We start from the raw sequence: 14,198 nt of genomic DNA on the forward strand, positions 1-14,198 counted from the left end.
AAGACAGTGGTAACGGTGTGTTGAGAAGCAAAAAGGAAGAAGCTGGTGGATAAGGACATTGAAGAGACAAGACCTTACAAAAGTAGTGGTGGAGGGAAGTGAGAAGGGATGGCTTACATAGTCCAAGGAAGATTGGCTTTGGAAAAAAGAGGAGAACAGGTTGATTTGGTGAGAATTTTTGAGATCAGGAACACAATGTGACTACAGATACTTCAAGATGGAGAGAATATCAAACTGGAGAATTTATAATCCCATTGCTTTGGTCCCTGGAAACTAAATGAAGTTATCTTTTAGTATAGACTGCGCCTGGCACCTTTAATAACAAGGAAAGCTGTAAACAGTCTTTGCAAAGAATATAAAAGAAATCAACAAGACATTAGTGCGTGTGTATGTGTGTGTTTAGCTCCGTTGCTACTTCATCCAGTCAAACAGCCATACACTTTGTGCCCTTTTCGGAAAGAAACCAGAAATTGGGGTAATTTACTGGAGATTGGCTTTGAGGACTGTAAAGGAATCGAGCGATTCTAAGGCAATATTAAAACAGAGCTGGCTCTAGCAACAGAGAATTTGGTCACAAATTGGGTTGATGAGCCGGGAGATTAAGGATTCACTTTTGTACTGAAAAGTTGTGAGCAGGTGAAAGATAGGAGCCACCATCACAGAAAAGCGCGGGTAGGAAGAGGCCACGTTCAAGGGCATATTTTGATCACGATCTCCCGTCAGTCAATTCTCACGTCCATTTCAGAGCCACTGAAAATAGTCCTATGCTGTGGGAAGAGAAATCGCATACCAAAGCTGAGGCTGTATTTTCCCAGTCTAGCTACATTCCTTTTTCACTAACTAGCCAATGCTGCCGCCTTATGCAAAGCCAGCACTAAGGAGTGGATCTGCTTTCCAGAGGCAGGGACGACGCCAATCGGCCTGGAGCTGGCACTGTAGCGTCTAGATTGGCACGGGAGGGCCTGAACAGTTCTCGAAACCTTTTCACCCTTACTGGCGAAAGCGCCTTGCCAACAGTCAACAATAAGTATAGCTAACACAATGCTAAGCTCAGAGACCCTCTTCAAACCCAGGAGAGGTGGGAGAGGGATTTAGCTCCTTTACTCCTTCCCATTTCCGCAAGGGGCTACCCAGCGTCGGATGCGGACACCACGACTCAGGCGGAGCTGCAGAGAAGCACTAGTCTCGAGAGCTGGGGAGGGGCCTCGGTGAAGGGGCCGGGGGCGGGTCTCCCTCCCAGGTCTCGGAAAAGCTCCAAAAATGGCGGGCGGCAACCCGGCTAGCGGGGCGCGCAGGCGCCACCGTGGCCGTCCTTCCGCCAGCCTCAGGCGGCCCAAGAACCATCTACAACGTCCTCACCAAGAGGTATCCGCTAATTGCGATTGGCTGAGCTAGGCTACCGCTCCGCGCGGGGGCGGGGTCTCCACGCAGCGGCCACGTTTCCCGCCCCGCTGGTGCGCGTGCGTGCAATCCCCACAGGAAAGCGTTTGCGCGCGTCCCCGCCGTGGCCCCCAGCTCGCGCCTCAGCTCCCTCCCTTTTCCGGGCAGGCCCGTCCCGTCAGCTAGGCAGTAAGCGTCGCGGCCAGCAGAGGGCGGTCCGGACCCAAGTCTGCAGCGGCGCCATTGGCGTGTGGAAAATGCCACCAGATGGCGGGTTAGGATTGCAGCTCCGTTGAAGGCGCGGCCCCCGCTCCCGAACCCCCGGCGACCACCCCGTAACAACCCCCCCACATCGGGAATAACACACCGGAGACTTTTGGGGGGAAACTAGGTCGACGGCCGGCGGCGCCCGGATGGGCAGCTGAGGTGAGTGCGGGCGGCGGCGACGGCGGCGGGGGGCGGGAAAGGGGGAATGCGGCGGCAGCGGCGCGGGGGCTGGAAGCGCGGATCCAAGATGGAGGCCGGGCGAGAGCGAGAGAGCGAGGGAGCGCGGGCGAGGAGCGGGCGGGCGGGCCGGGCGCGGGCCCCGCGCGGGGGAGGGAGGCCGCGCGGGCCTGTGCGGGGCGCGGCAGTCGCTGGTTGTCCGGGAGCCCGGGGGGGGCGCCTGTGGGCGCGGCGGGCACCCGGGAGCCCTCGTTCCTCCCCACCCCTCCCGCGGGCCCGAAAATTCTGCCCCCGCCTGCTCGGGCACTACAGCGACGGGCGCGGAAGCCTTTGTGGCGCGCTCGGGCCCGCCGCCAAGCCAGCCCTTCGCCCTCCGCCCCCCCGCCCGGACTCTCGGGACTCGCCCGCTCCCGGTGGGGCCGGGCCGAGGCGGGCTAGTGCGAATGCCGTCCGCCGCCCGCCGCCCTGCGTTTCTGCGGTGTTTTAGCGGCGGCGTCGTCACATGACAACGAGCTCGCCTCCGCGGAGGGGCCTGGGGGTCGCTCGGCGTGGCGGCCGGCCGAGGCTGCTGCTTGGTGGGGTGGGGCAGGGGGTTGGCGACTGGGGGAGAAGGGGCGTCGAAGCCGGGCTTTCCCGCTATCTGCCTTCCCCGCCCCCGACGGAGGCCTCCCTGTGAAACGTGTTCAGGCCAGAGCACTGCCCCGCTAGTTTGCCAATTCCTCGGGAGAAGAGGCCAATAAAAGTTGTTTTCCCTCCTTTCTCGGGGTGGGGGCGGGGTGAAGAGCTGGGAAACTGGAGTGCCTGGAGTTGGACCTGGGCCTTGATTGGAGGGTCTGAACTGGGTGCTTTATGTGTGCTCTAGGGACTGAAAAAAATTTTCAGGTCTTAGGATTGTCACGTCACCCTTTCTACCCACATTTGAAATGTTATCGATTCTCTTCACATTGCAGAGAATCGTGCCCGGGGCGTATAAATCGTGGGATGGTTTCGGAAGCTTATAGACCCAAAACAATGCTGTCTGTATGTGACGATAGCGAATTATTTGCTGTTAAAGTTCTTGTTAAGATGGTGAATATAGTTTATTCCTAATTGTGGTCCTGACTAGAAAGGAGTATATTTTGCATCTTCTTAGGAAATACATTGTAAAAGTATTTGAGTTGGTATAAAGTTCAGTGATTTGTGATTTATGTGGAATTTGAGTATGACTCTACCTTTTAGTTTTCCGTGTTTTTAAGAAACCTGCAAATTTTGATGGTGATATACCTAGGAAAGGACACACAACAATGAAACTAAAAACCATTTTATTTACTGTTTATATATTGTACTGTATTTTCATATTTATAGTGATAATATCAGATTTTTAAAAAATTGCAGAAGGGGGGATATATTGAAAGATCCGGAAAGGTTGTCTGTTTGCTTTTGATTTTTTGTCAACACTTAGAACACAAATTTTTTGCTTTCTAAATAAAGTTCTGGAAAACCTACAGGTGTTCTAATTTTTTTTTTCTTTATATTTTTTAGAATGTATTTTAAATTTATTTAAGTGGTTTACCAGTGGTCGTTTTTACAACCCAACCAGCTACTGTTGAGTGGAAATTTCTCAGTATCCACTTTAGTTTTTGATGTTCTGATAGCTAGGAGATAATGAAATAGATGGGAAATACGGGAAATTATGTTACTTGGATTCCTTCTGTTGAAGACAGTAATATAATTACTGTTGATTCGAATGGCTCTTTCAGAGCCTTAAGGAGGGCTGTGGTGTAGGGGAAAGAGCCCCGGACTGAAGTTACTTTAATAAACATTTCCTAAGTTTGTCACCTTTTGGGGTGTCACTCTTTTGAGCTTTATTTTCCTCATCACTAAAATGAAGGTACTAAATTATATGATAGTTTAACAAAATCTGTATGAAAAAGGCTTTTTTAATAGTTAAAACTTCAAACATTTTATGCAGTTTTTACCTTTTCCCCTTGATTCTGGATCTGTATATCTTCATAATCAGTGCTGTGAGGAGGTCTAATGCACCATGAGGAAAAAAATGCATCTCTTTTTAGCCGGGGTTCAGGGGTAAAGAGCATCTGGCTCTAGGGGTCCCAAACAGACTAGGTCCAGGCACTTGCTGCTGACAAAATCCAAAGGCTAAGAGACAAAAGGTGGTGAAACAAGTTTATTTCAGTGAGGCAGACACTGGGAGAACTGTTTCTCCCAAATGCTAAAACTTCTAGGTTTCCGTAAGGAAAATGTGAATCAAAGGTGGGTGGGTACATGCAGGTGGGGGGGGGCAGTGAAGGTCAAGTCAGTCATTGCCCTAGAGTTAGTCACATGGGGTCTTGGTGGGGTATAAGGACTGCCCAGGGCAGCCCTTATTGGTTGTGGGTATAGTTTTGGTTCTTATCAGGGGATGCTTTGCTGGTAGGGTGTTTCGCCTGATTTAAGAGAGGAGCCAGAAAGAGGAGCTTAATTAGTAAGAAAGTTCTGACTGAGGCAAAATGGAGGTCAAAATAGAAGTCAAAATGGAGGCAGCTAAAGTCCTGTTTCATCTTCCCCTTTTTTCCTTTGCTGTTTGGTCCTGTAGTGAGGGAGTGTATTCATTTTCTTTTGATGTATAGCATAGTACAACTAATTTAGCAGCTTAAACAACACCCAGTTACTGTCTCACAGTTTCTATAGGTGAGCAATCTGGGTACTTGGTAGCTGGACTTAGTAGCTGGAGATGTAAAACATCTCACCAGATCATCTCATCAAGATGTCAGCTGTGGCTACAGTTTTTATCTGAGATTTAGAGTGTTTTTGCAAGCTCAGTACTTGTTGGCACAGTTAATTTCCTTGAGGCTGTAAGTCCCTCTTTTTGTTAGCTTTTGGTTAGTTTACCACTAGTCCACATAAGCAGTTCCCATATGATTATGGTTACTTTTATTCAAACAAGCAGAAGCCAGTCTCCTTGACTTCCTCCATCTGACCTCTAAACTCTCCTTTAAGACCCTTTTTTAAAGCTCATCTGGTCCGGTCAGACCCACCCAGGATAATTTCCTTTTGGGCCATTCCACTGATTAGGAACCTTAAATACATATGCAAAATCTATTTGCCTTATAACAACCACTGGAGAGATGGTATCCCATTATATTTACAGGTCTCCCCACAGTCAAAGGGAGTGGAATTTATAGGGTGTGGGTCATTGAGGGTTCTTAAAATTTTGTCTGCCATTGGGAAAGAAGTATTTTTATTTTTGCCTTTTTAGAATCTGGATATACGCAGGAGCAGAGCACAGAAGGAGAGCAATAACTGATGTGATGAGTTTACTTATATGTCTTTAAACCTTTCCTTCCCATATTTCTTGGTATCTCACTTTAAGTGCCTCTATGAAAACATTTTATTGCATTTAGAGGAAATTAAAAACTAAAATTATAGTAAATGTTAGGTAATAAGAAAGGCAATAGATTATGTAATTAGTATTATTCCTTGATACCTATTGTTTTAGCCATTTTAGAGATGAGATTGAGTCTCATAAGGTAAGAGATTTTAAAGCTCAAGATAACACTCCTATTGAGTGACAGGTAGATTCACACTCATTGCAATTGTTGTGGTATGATTAGTCCACAGTTTGTGAGGAAGAAATTCTTATGAAAAAGAACAGTTATTTGAAAGGGTTAGAGTAGGGATATTATTAGTTAACCAGAGAAGATAGCAGAAATTGGGTCATGGTATGTGGGATGGTTTGAGTCTAAGAAAAATATTTTCAAGAGGAGGCGATTAGTTTTAGTTAAGGATATCAAGCTTTAATAAATATAACAAGGATGAGGCGCCTGGGAGGCTCAGTCGTTAAATGTCTACCTTTGGCTCAGGTCATGATCCCAGGGATCTGGGATCAGCCTCGCATCGGGCTCCCTGCTCCACAGGAAGCCTGCTTCTCCCTCTCCCATTCTCCCTGCTTGTGTTCCCTCTCTCAGTGTCTTTTTCTCTCTGTCAAATAAATAAATAATCTTTAAGAATATAACAAGGAGTTAAAATTGTGAGGGAGATACAACTTAATTTCTTAATAGAGAGGGGATGGATATACTAGGGGCTTGGTAAATCTTTGTTAACTGAATAAACTTGTAAGTCTTTGGAATTAAGATGTCTGTAGTTACTGTGACACTCCTTAGGGAAGGGTAGAAAGCAGAGACCTAAAAGAATACTCTTGTATGAGGCCTAGAATGAGATGAATCTTGAGATGGGAATTATGTCTCTAGAGAAGGAGGGGTCAGTTTTCTGTCATTTCAATAGTTAAGAAAGGATAGGATCCCAGCTTTCTGTCTTAGTGCTGAGAGAAACCTTGTTTTATTGAGAAATGTGATTATTTTGAAGTGAGCTTTAAGTAGGTCATAGATGAGTTAGTTTTATAGAAACTTTTCTCCATATAATTCACCCTTTATTGCTTCCCTCAAGTTTTTTTCTTTTCCCTCTTCTGATTCTGTTTTTGCCAGTTTATGCTGGAAGGACATCTCAGGTCTTACTTTCATAAAATACATTTTTGTGTCATGGTCCTGAATGGTGTCCTAATAAGTTGCCCAGATGTCTCTATAGAGTTTTGCTATAATGAAACAGCTATAAAAATGACTTTTAACTTGCTAGAAGCATACAGTTAACAAAAATAATTTATATTGTGACCCAGTATAAGCATATACACAATGGAAATAGAAGTTTCATGAAATAACATTTAACCTTTATGCAGTGCCCTCTGATATTTTCTCATTTTGTTTTTTAAATTAAGAATGTTAGTTGTAACTCACCTAAGTGATACCATGAGTCAGAGTTGGAAAAGCATTGAACTTTGGTAATCAGAATAGTACAGAGGAAAACCATAAGAAGAAATAATTTCACTTCTGTCAAATTGGTAAACATTAAGCATTCTGATAATATCAAGTGTTGGTGAGAATGTGGAGAAATTATACTCCCATTTTTGGCAGGAGTATAGATTGTCAGCCATTTTGCAGAAAAATTTGATATATCTAGTAAGTTGAAGATAACATGCGAATAAAAATGTTCACAGTAACTTTGCTCGCAGTAGCCAGAATTTACTTTTTGTTTATTTCTGAAGATTTAGTTTATTTATTTGTCAGGGACAGAGCGCGTGTGCATATGGCACACAAGTGGGGTGGGGGGGGAGTGGGGGTGGGATGGCAGGCAGAGGGAAAAATAGTGGGACTCTAGCTTAGAACCCTGGAATCACGACCTGAGCCAAAGGCAGATCGTTAACCGACTGAGCCACCCAGGTGTCCTACTAGCCAAAATGGTGGTAGAATGAATAAAGAAATGGTGGTTTTCGAGAGTCAAAATAACCTTGCTTCCTAGGTTAATTTCATGTTGTCACAGAGTATTATCTTTTTTTATATTTAATGTTAGGGATTTGGGATATTCATGAGGGATATTGCTTTGTAGTTTTCTTTGGTTGTAATGTCTTTGTCAGGTTTCAGCGTAATGATTATGATGGTCTCAAAAAATAGGTTGGGAGGTGTTCCTTTATTTACTGAAAGAATTTGTTAGCATTGATATTCTTAATTGAATGTTTGTTAGAATTCAGTGATACTGTCTAGACTTGGAATTTTTCTTTATGGGAAGGTTTTTGGTAGTAGTCCAATTCAGTTTTGTTATTAGACGTATGGCTATTTAGGTTTTGTTTCATCTTGTCAGTTTTGGTAAGTTGTATTTTTAAAGATGTTTGTTTATCTCCTTTCATTTATTAATATAATTGCTTATAAGATTCCATTGTAATCCTTCCAATGTCTGTAGGCTCTGTAGTGATAGCTCTTCTTTAATTTCTTGTGGTGTTAGTACACTTTTTTCTTGACCGGTATCATTCTTGGTTTACCAGTATTGTTACCTTTTCAAATAATAACATTGCTAGTTTCCTCCATTTATCTTCTCTATCTCATTTGTTCTTTTCCTTATAATTTTCTGTCTTCCACATTTTTGCTTTTTTTAGCTTCTTAAAGTGGAATCTTAAGTTATATATTTTAGACATTTCTTGATTTTGTTTTTTAATTTAAGCATTCAAAAGTATCACTTTTCCTGTAAACATTGCTGTATTACAAAAATTTTGATATGTTGTATTTTTTGTTACTCAATTTGAAATAATTTCTAATTTGCTTTGTAATTTCTTCTTTGACATGTGGGTTACTTAAAAGTGTATGTAATTTTCAAATATTTGGGATGATTTTAGGTATTTGATTTCTAACTTAATCTCCTTTTGAGGTCAGATAACAAATTTTGTATGATTTTAATCCTTTTAAATTTATTGAATCTTGTTTTATGGTCTTTCTTGGTAAATGAACCTTCTATAGTTGAAAAGAATGTATTATGCAGTTGTTGGGTGTAGTATTTTTAAACATCAATTAGGTTAAGGTGTTTTGCTGGCCTTTTCAAATCATTTCTGTATTTGCTGTTTTTTTTTGTTTGTTTGTTTGTTTGGGAAGGGGTTATTGTTTTATCAGTTGCTGAGAGGATAAAATATCCAATTTCTGTTTCATATAGTTGTCTTTTCCGCCTTTAATTCTGTCAGTTTTTGGCTTGTGTTTTGAAGCTGTGTTATTAAGTACATACGATATATAATACGTCTTTCTGATGAATTGATCTTTTTATCATTTGAAATATTTCTCTTTCTCTTTGGTGATACTTTGTTTTTGGGTCTACTTTATGTATACCTACTTCAATTTTCTTGAGCTTACTATTCCCATTATATATCTTTATTCACTGATTTACTTAAAAACTCTTTTTCTTTGTGTTTCACTTGTACCTCTTTAAGGCAGCATACAGTTGTTTTTCTCTTTTCCTTCTTTCTTTTTTCCTTTTTTTTTTTTTAAAGGTTTTATTTTTCATTTGACAGAGACGCAGCGAGAGAGGGAACACAAGTAGGGAGGGAGAGAGACAGAGAAGCAGGCTTCCCCCTGAGCAGGGAGCCAGATGTGGGCCCAGTCCCAGGATTCTGGGATTATGACCTGAGCCAAAGGCAGACGTTAATGACTGAGCCTCCCAGGCAGTCCTCTCCTTTTTTTTTTTTTTTTTTTTAAAGATTTTATTTATTTATTAAAGAGAAAGCAGATGCAGGGGAAAAGGCAGACAGAGGGAGAAGCAGGCTGCCCACTGAGCAAGGAGCCCAGTGCAGATGCAGGACTTGATCCCAGAACCCTGGAACATGACCTGAGCAGAAGGCAGACGCTTAACCAACCGAGCCACCTAGACATCTCATGTTTTGCTTTTTTCTGATAATGTGGAAGTAGAATCTCTCTTTCATTTATAGTAAACATTGATTATGTGCTAATGCCTGTCATGATTCTTTAGAGGCCAGAGATTTTATTGTACTTGAAGGCTAACAAGTTAACCTGCCACAGTGTAATGGATACTGGGATGACGCTCCTTGATCAAAGAGGGCAGTGCACTACAGCAATAGCAGTAGTGGTAAGTGGTGGTGGTCATACTGCTTAATATCCTTTAGTGTTGTAGACTAATTGTCTCAAGACTGTGCAGCTAACAAATGACAGAATCAGCATTTGCATCCGATCTTTGAGCCCCAGTTTGCACACACTATGGTATTGTAAAGATAGAAGATCTGCATGTGTTGGGTTGGGTTACAGGAGACGAATCTTAAGCCTAGGAAAACTTGAATCCTTATAATGGATAGTAAGCATGGTTCTCCTTTTCTCTGGAGATGCTGTTTCTCTTTCCAAGACTGTTCACTGTATAAGGTAATCTTGAAAAGTTTGGGACACAGGCATTCAGTGCCTCTGTTTTCAAGACATGCAGAAAAGTGAGAGACCCATGGAGAACTGTCTCTCATAACTGCCTGATGAATTTTCTTAATTTTCCCTGTGTTGTTTGGGATTAAGTTTTCCTCATATTTCTCACATGGCTGCAGTTTGGCTTTTCAGCTCTTTATCTGTACTGTGCTTCTCTTTGAGTTTTATGCTTACAGCAAGTTGGATTACATACTTGTATCCTAGCCCATCTCCCCATGTCTTTGTTCTGGTGTTAATAAGTGTAAAAGAAAATACTGAGTATTTACTATGTACCAATAAACATTTTACAATAATAAAGCAACAAAACAAACTAATAGGAATAACATGTAAAATGCTAGGAGGGGGTTAGGTTCAAGATACTTTGGAAGCTTAACTTGCAAAATGAAGGGGAGATGGCTTTCTCCCTGTCAATTCACTCCAAATAATAAATACATTATGTTTTGGAAGTGATAAGAGTCAGAAGAGTTCTTCCACAGAGTCCCTTTTTTTTCTGATCAAAGTAACATTAATAATTACATATTACCTTTACTGTTTTTAGGCTCTCTGGCAAAATTTCTCTTCATAGTTGTTGAATTGTGTAAAGGCCCAGGTAGATGTTTGAGACACCATTGCCTATCTTCTCAATCTTAGGCAGACAAAGTGTGCTTTATACATAGTCAAGCATGAACATGACCTTATTGTCTCTTTTGAGGTACTTGATTCCTTTTATTCTAAAGCTGTGTTGACCCTTATTGTATCAGGTTAGTATTTTTCTTATCTCATTTACAGCACTGAGAGGTAGGCTTCTTCTGTTCTCTGGTAGCGATGGTATAAAGTAGCAAATACGCAGAAATTTTTATGACATAATGCAAGATATAAAAGCTAAAATTGCACAAGTTGTGTCCTACTTTATTGTTCAAACTTAAATTACATTTTGGGAAGAAAATGTTTTACCGTGTATCTTGCATTGCTAAGGATAGTGAAAAAGTTCATATGTTTACACATGAAGGAAGCATGTCACATGATAAATGACTGAGAAAGCCATTGTTCAAGAGAGTTCCTGGCACCTGAGTCACACTGCCTATGTTAAATTCTAATGCAGCCCCTTCCTAGGTATGTAAACTTGGGTGAGTTCTTTCTTTCTTTCTTTCTTTCTTCTTCTTCTTTTTTTTTTTTTTTAAGATTTTATTTATTTATTTGATAGAAACTGAGAGAGAGGGAACACAAGCAGGGGGAGTGGGAAAGGGAGAAGCAGGTTTACTGCCAAGCAGGGAGCCCAATGCAGGGCTCCTTGATCCCAGGATCCTAGGATCATGACCTGAGCGGAAATCACAACTGAGCCATCCGGCGCCCCACTTGGGTGAGTTCTTTAATAACCTCTCTTACCTTCAGTTTTCTCATCTCTAAAATGGGAATAAAAGTATACTTCTGTCATGGGTTGTTGTAGAAGTTAAAGAGTTAGCTTTAAACTAATAGACTGTATTGCATTGCACATAAATTATAAGGACAGTAATCTTAAATTTAAAAGGTGAATAAATTACAGGTAAATAAGGAGGTTACTTTCCTGAAGGAAAGCATTTTAATTACTTGGTTCTTATCGGCACATAGAACTAGTAGTAGATTAAAACTTTATTTTATTTTATTTTTTAAAAATATTTTATTTATTTATTTGACAGAGACTGAGATCACAAGTAGGCAGAGAGGCAGGCAGAGAGAGGAGGAAGCAGGCTCCCTACTGAGCAGGGAGTCGGATGCAGAGCTCAATCCCAGGACCCTGAGATCCTGACCTGAGCTGAAGGCAGAGGCTTTAACCCACTATTTGAAAGTCTTTAATTTTGAAAAACCCAAGTGCATTTTCAGCAGGCTTCTTTTGCCTTTGATCTCCCATTGGTTATTAGAAAAATTTGTGCTTTCTCCTAGCTGGTAAGTATACAGACCAAAATGTTAATATTTAGGTAGTATTTATAGTTTTTGGTGCCAGCTGTTGGTGTGTGTTTGCTTCTTTATTTGTTGAGAAAGAGGTAGATTAGCAAGTGTTTTCGTATAATTTTATTTATGGAGAGTCATTCATAATTTATTGAAATCTACAGTAAGCCATACACTGTATATATGAAGACATTGTTGCTCTGTGTACAGAGAAAGCAATTTATGATTCAGAACTTAGGTGATACTTTCTCCACAAGTCCTTTCCTGATAACCTGATTCCTCATTCTTTCCTCTTCCTCCTTTCCTGATACTCAGGATTGGTTTGAGTGTTCTTCCTTTGTGTTTTAGTAGTAATGCTATGCCAGGGCTATTATGACTGTGGAATTGGTGCTCTACATAAAGGTACCTGGCGGAAAGGGTAGGTGCCAGCTGAAATCCAGATTTTATTCTGCTTGACAGACTCCCCTTTTGCTTTTTACTTTTTTAAAAATTCACCTGTCTAGAGGAGGCCTTTTTCTCTAGTTCTTATGAAAGAGTCTGTGTATACGAGCGTTAGTGTACCACTAAGACCACTAAGAACATTCTGTAGTTTTTTTTTTTTTTTCTAGTGAAGTTTTATAGTAGATAATAAGTGCCTTGAGGTGGTTTGTTGAAGTGATTAAATACTTCCTGAAGGTGAATTTTGGAAGGAAAGTGAAAGTTAGTTAGTCAAGAATGGTATGTTGGAGATAGGAATGCCATTTTAGGTGACTATAAAGGAACCAGGTTGTGATCTAGTGTGGACCAGTGGGTTCTCCAAGTGTGGTCCATGCACCAGCAGTGTCACTATTTTCTGGGAGCTTGTTAAGAAATGCATGTTCTGGGGCACCTGGGTGGCTCAGAGGGTTAAGCCTCTGCTTTCAGTTCGGGTCATGGTCTCAGGGTTCTGGGATCGAGCCCCACATCGGGTTCTCTGCTCAGCAGGGAGCCTGCTTCCCTCTCTCTGCCTGCCTTTCTGCCTACTTGTGATCTCGCCCTCTCTGTCAAATAAATTAAAAAAAAAAATCTTAAAAAAAAAAAAAAAAGAAATGCATGTTCTTGGACCTCTCCCCAGTCCAGCTGAATTAGAAATTTTGCAGAGACCAGCAATTTTTAACAGGTCCTTCTGGTGTCTCTGATATAGGCTGGCATTTGAGAGACACTACTAGAGCCCACTTGTTGATGAAGCATTAGTTTAGTGTGTGTTCAGAGCATTGGTTACCTGTGGAGGAGTGATTAAAATACAGAGCTGTAAGTAGTGATGAGAGTTCCTAGTGTGCCAGACTGCAGAGTTTGAACTTTGTCTGTAAGGCCACTGGCTGCATATTAGAATCACCTGGGAGCTTTAAAAATTTAGCAATGGCTTGGATCTATCCCAGATCAGCTCACACCAAATCTCTCAGATTCTGATGCATAGCAAGGTTGTGTACTATGTAATTGTCAGATTTGGTTACTGATTATAATAGTTTATTCGTTTATTGAGGATGTGTCAAATACTCTGTTAAGTAGTTTGAAGTAATTAAATAGCACAGCAGTCTTACTTTGGTATGTTCCCATTTCACAAATGAAGTAGAGAGGTTAAGTACCTTTTCCCAGTACTACTTAGCTGGAAAGTGGTAGGTTCGAGTCCAGTGTTTTGTGACTCTAAAGTCTAATTTCCTAAAGCAAATCTTTTTTAGTTTTTTAATTTAATTTTTTTATTTTTTAAAGATTTATTAATTTGAGGGGGAGAGAGAGAGAACGAGCAGGAGGAGCAGAGGGAGAGAGAGAATCCCAAGCAGACTCCGTGCTGAGTACGGAGCTGGCTGCAGGGCTTGATCCCATGACCCTGACCCTGAGATCACGGTCTGAGCTGAAACCAAGAGTTGGAGGCCCTACCAACTGTGCCATCTTGATGCCCCCAAAACCAGGGTTCTTTTTTAAAACCAGGGTTCATGAACTTAGATTGGAAAATATCACATCTTTATCTTCACTAACCTGTAAGTGAGATTTGGCATTTTGCTTGATTTTGTATGTGAGCACCAAATCACAATTGTGCTAACAATACCTGTGATTTTGTTATAAGTAGAAATAAGAAATATTTTCATATACAGATGTCTGAGATGTTCCCAAAACCATTTATAATCTGTACTTTAAAATCAGGCTAATTGTTAGATGCAGCTGTAGATCTTTTATTTACTGTGTTAGAGAAGCTTATATTACTATGTTACAAATTTGCTTTTTTAATTTGTTAATAATTAACTAATACAAAATGATTAATAGTTAATTCCTTCTCTAAGGGTGGTACTATTTGCTGAGAGAGAGTTTAGTGGGTAGCGTGATGTGTAGGGTGGAGAGGGAATGAGAAAATCCATTTGTTTGGTTGTCTTCTCAGAAAGAGATCCTCAGAGGCCCCCGGGTGGCTCAGTGGATTGGACCTCTGCCTTCGGCTCGGGTCATGGTCTCGGGGTCCTGGGATCAAGCCCCACATCAAGCTCTCTTCTCAGTGGGGAGCCTGATTCTCCGTCTTCCTTTGCCTGCCTCTCCCTGTTTCTGCTGTCTGTCAAATAAATAAATAAAATTAAAAAAAAAAAAAAAGAAAGAGATCCTCAGAGATACACTCTTCTTTCCCACTCTTTTTTGACTTATTAAATAGGACTGAACTTCAAGTTCTTCATTACACAGCAGAGTTAATAGATTAAA

The 14,198-nt window shown here is 41.4% G+C and overlaps 1 protein-coding gene across 3 annotated transcripts in view; it reads left to right on the forward strand.

Moving 5' to 3' along the window:
- Nucleotides 1-1,568: 1,568 nt before the first annotated feature.
- Nucleotides 1,569-14,198, forward strand: part of STAG1 (stromal antigen 1) — a 428,984-nt gene continuing 416,354 nt past the window's right edge. For all 3 annotated transcript variants that reach the window (XM_044252306.1, XM_044252305.1, XM_044252303.1), the window contains exon 1: nt 1,569-1,806. The gene's annotated coding sequence lies outside the window, so the exon portion shown is untranslated. The remainder of the gene's footprint in view (nt 1,807-14,198) is intronic.

Source organism: Neovison vison, chromosome 6, assembly GCF_020171115.1.
Source record: "Neovison vison isolate M4711 chromosome 6, ASM_NN_V1, whole genome shotgun sequence".
NCBI classification, from domain to species: domain Eukaryota; kingdom Metazoa; phylum Chordata; class Mammalia; order Carnivora; family Mustelidae; genus Neogale; species Neogale vison.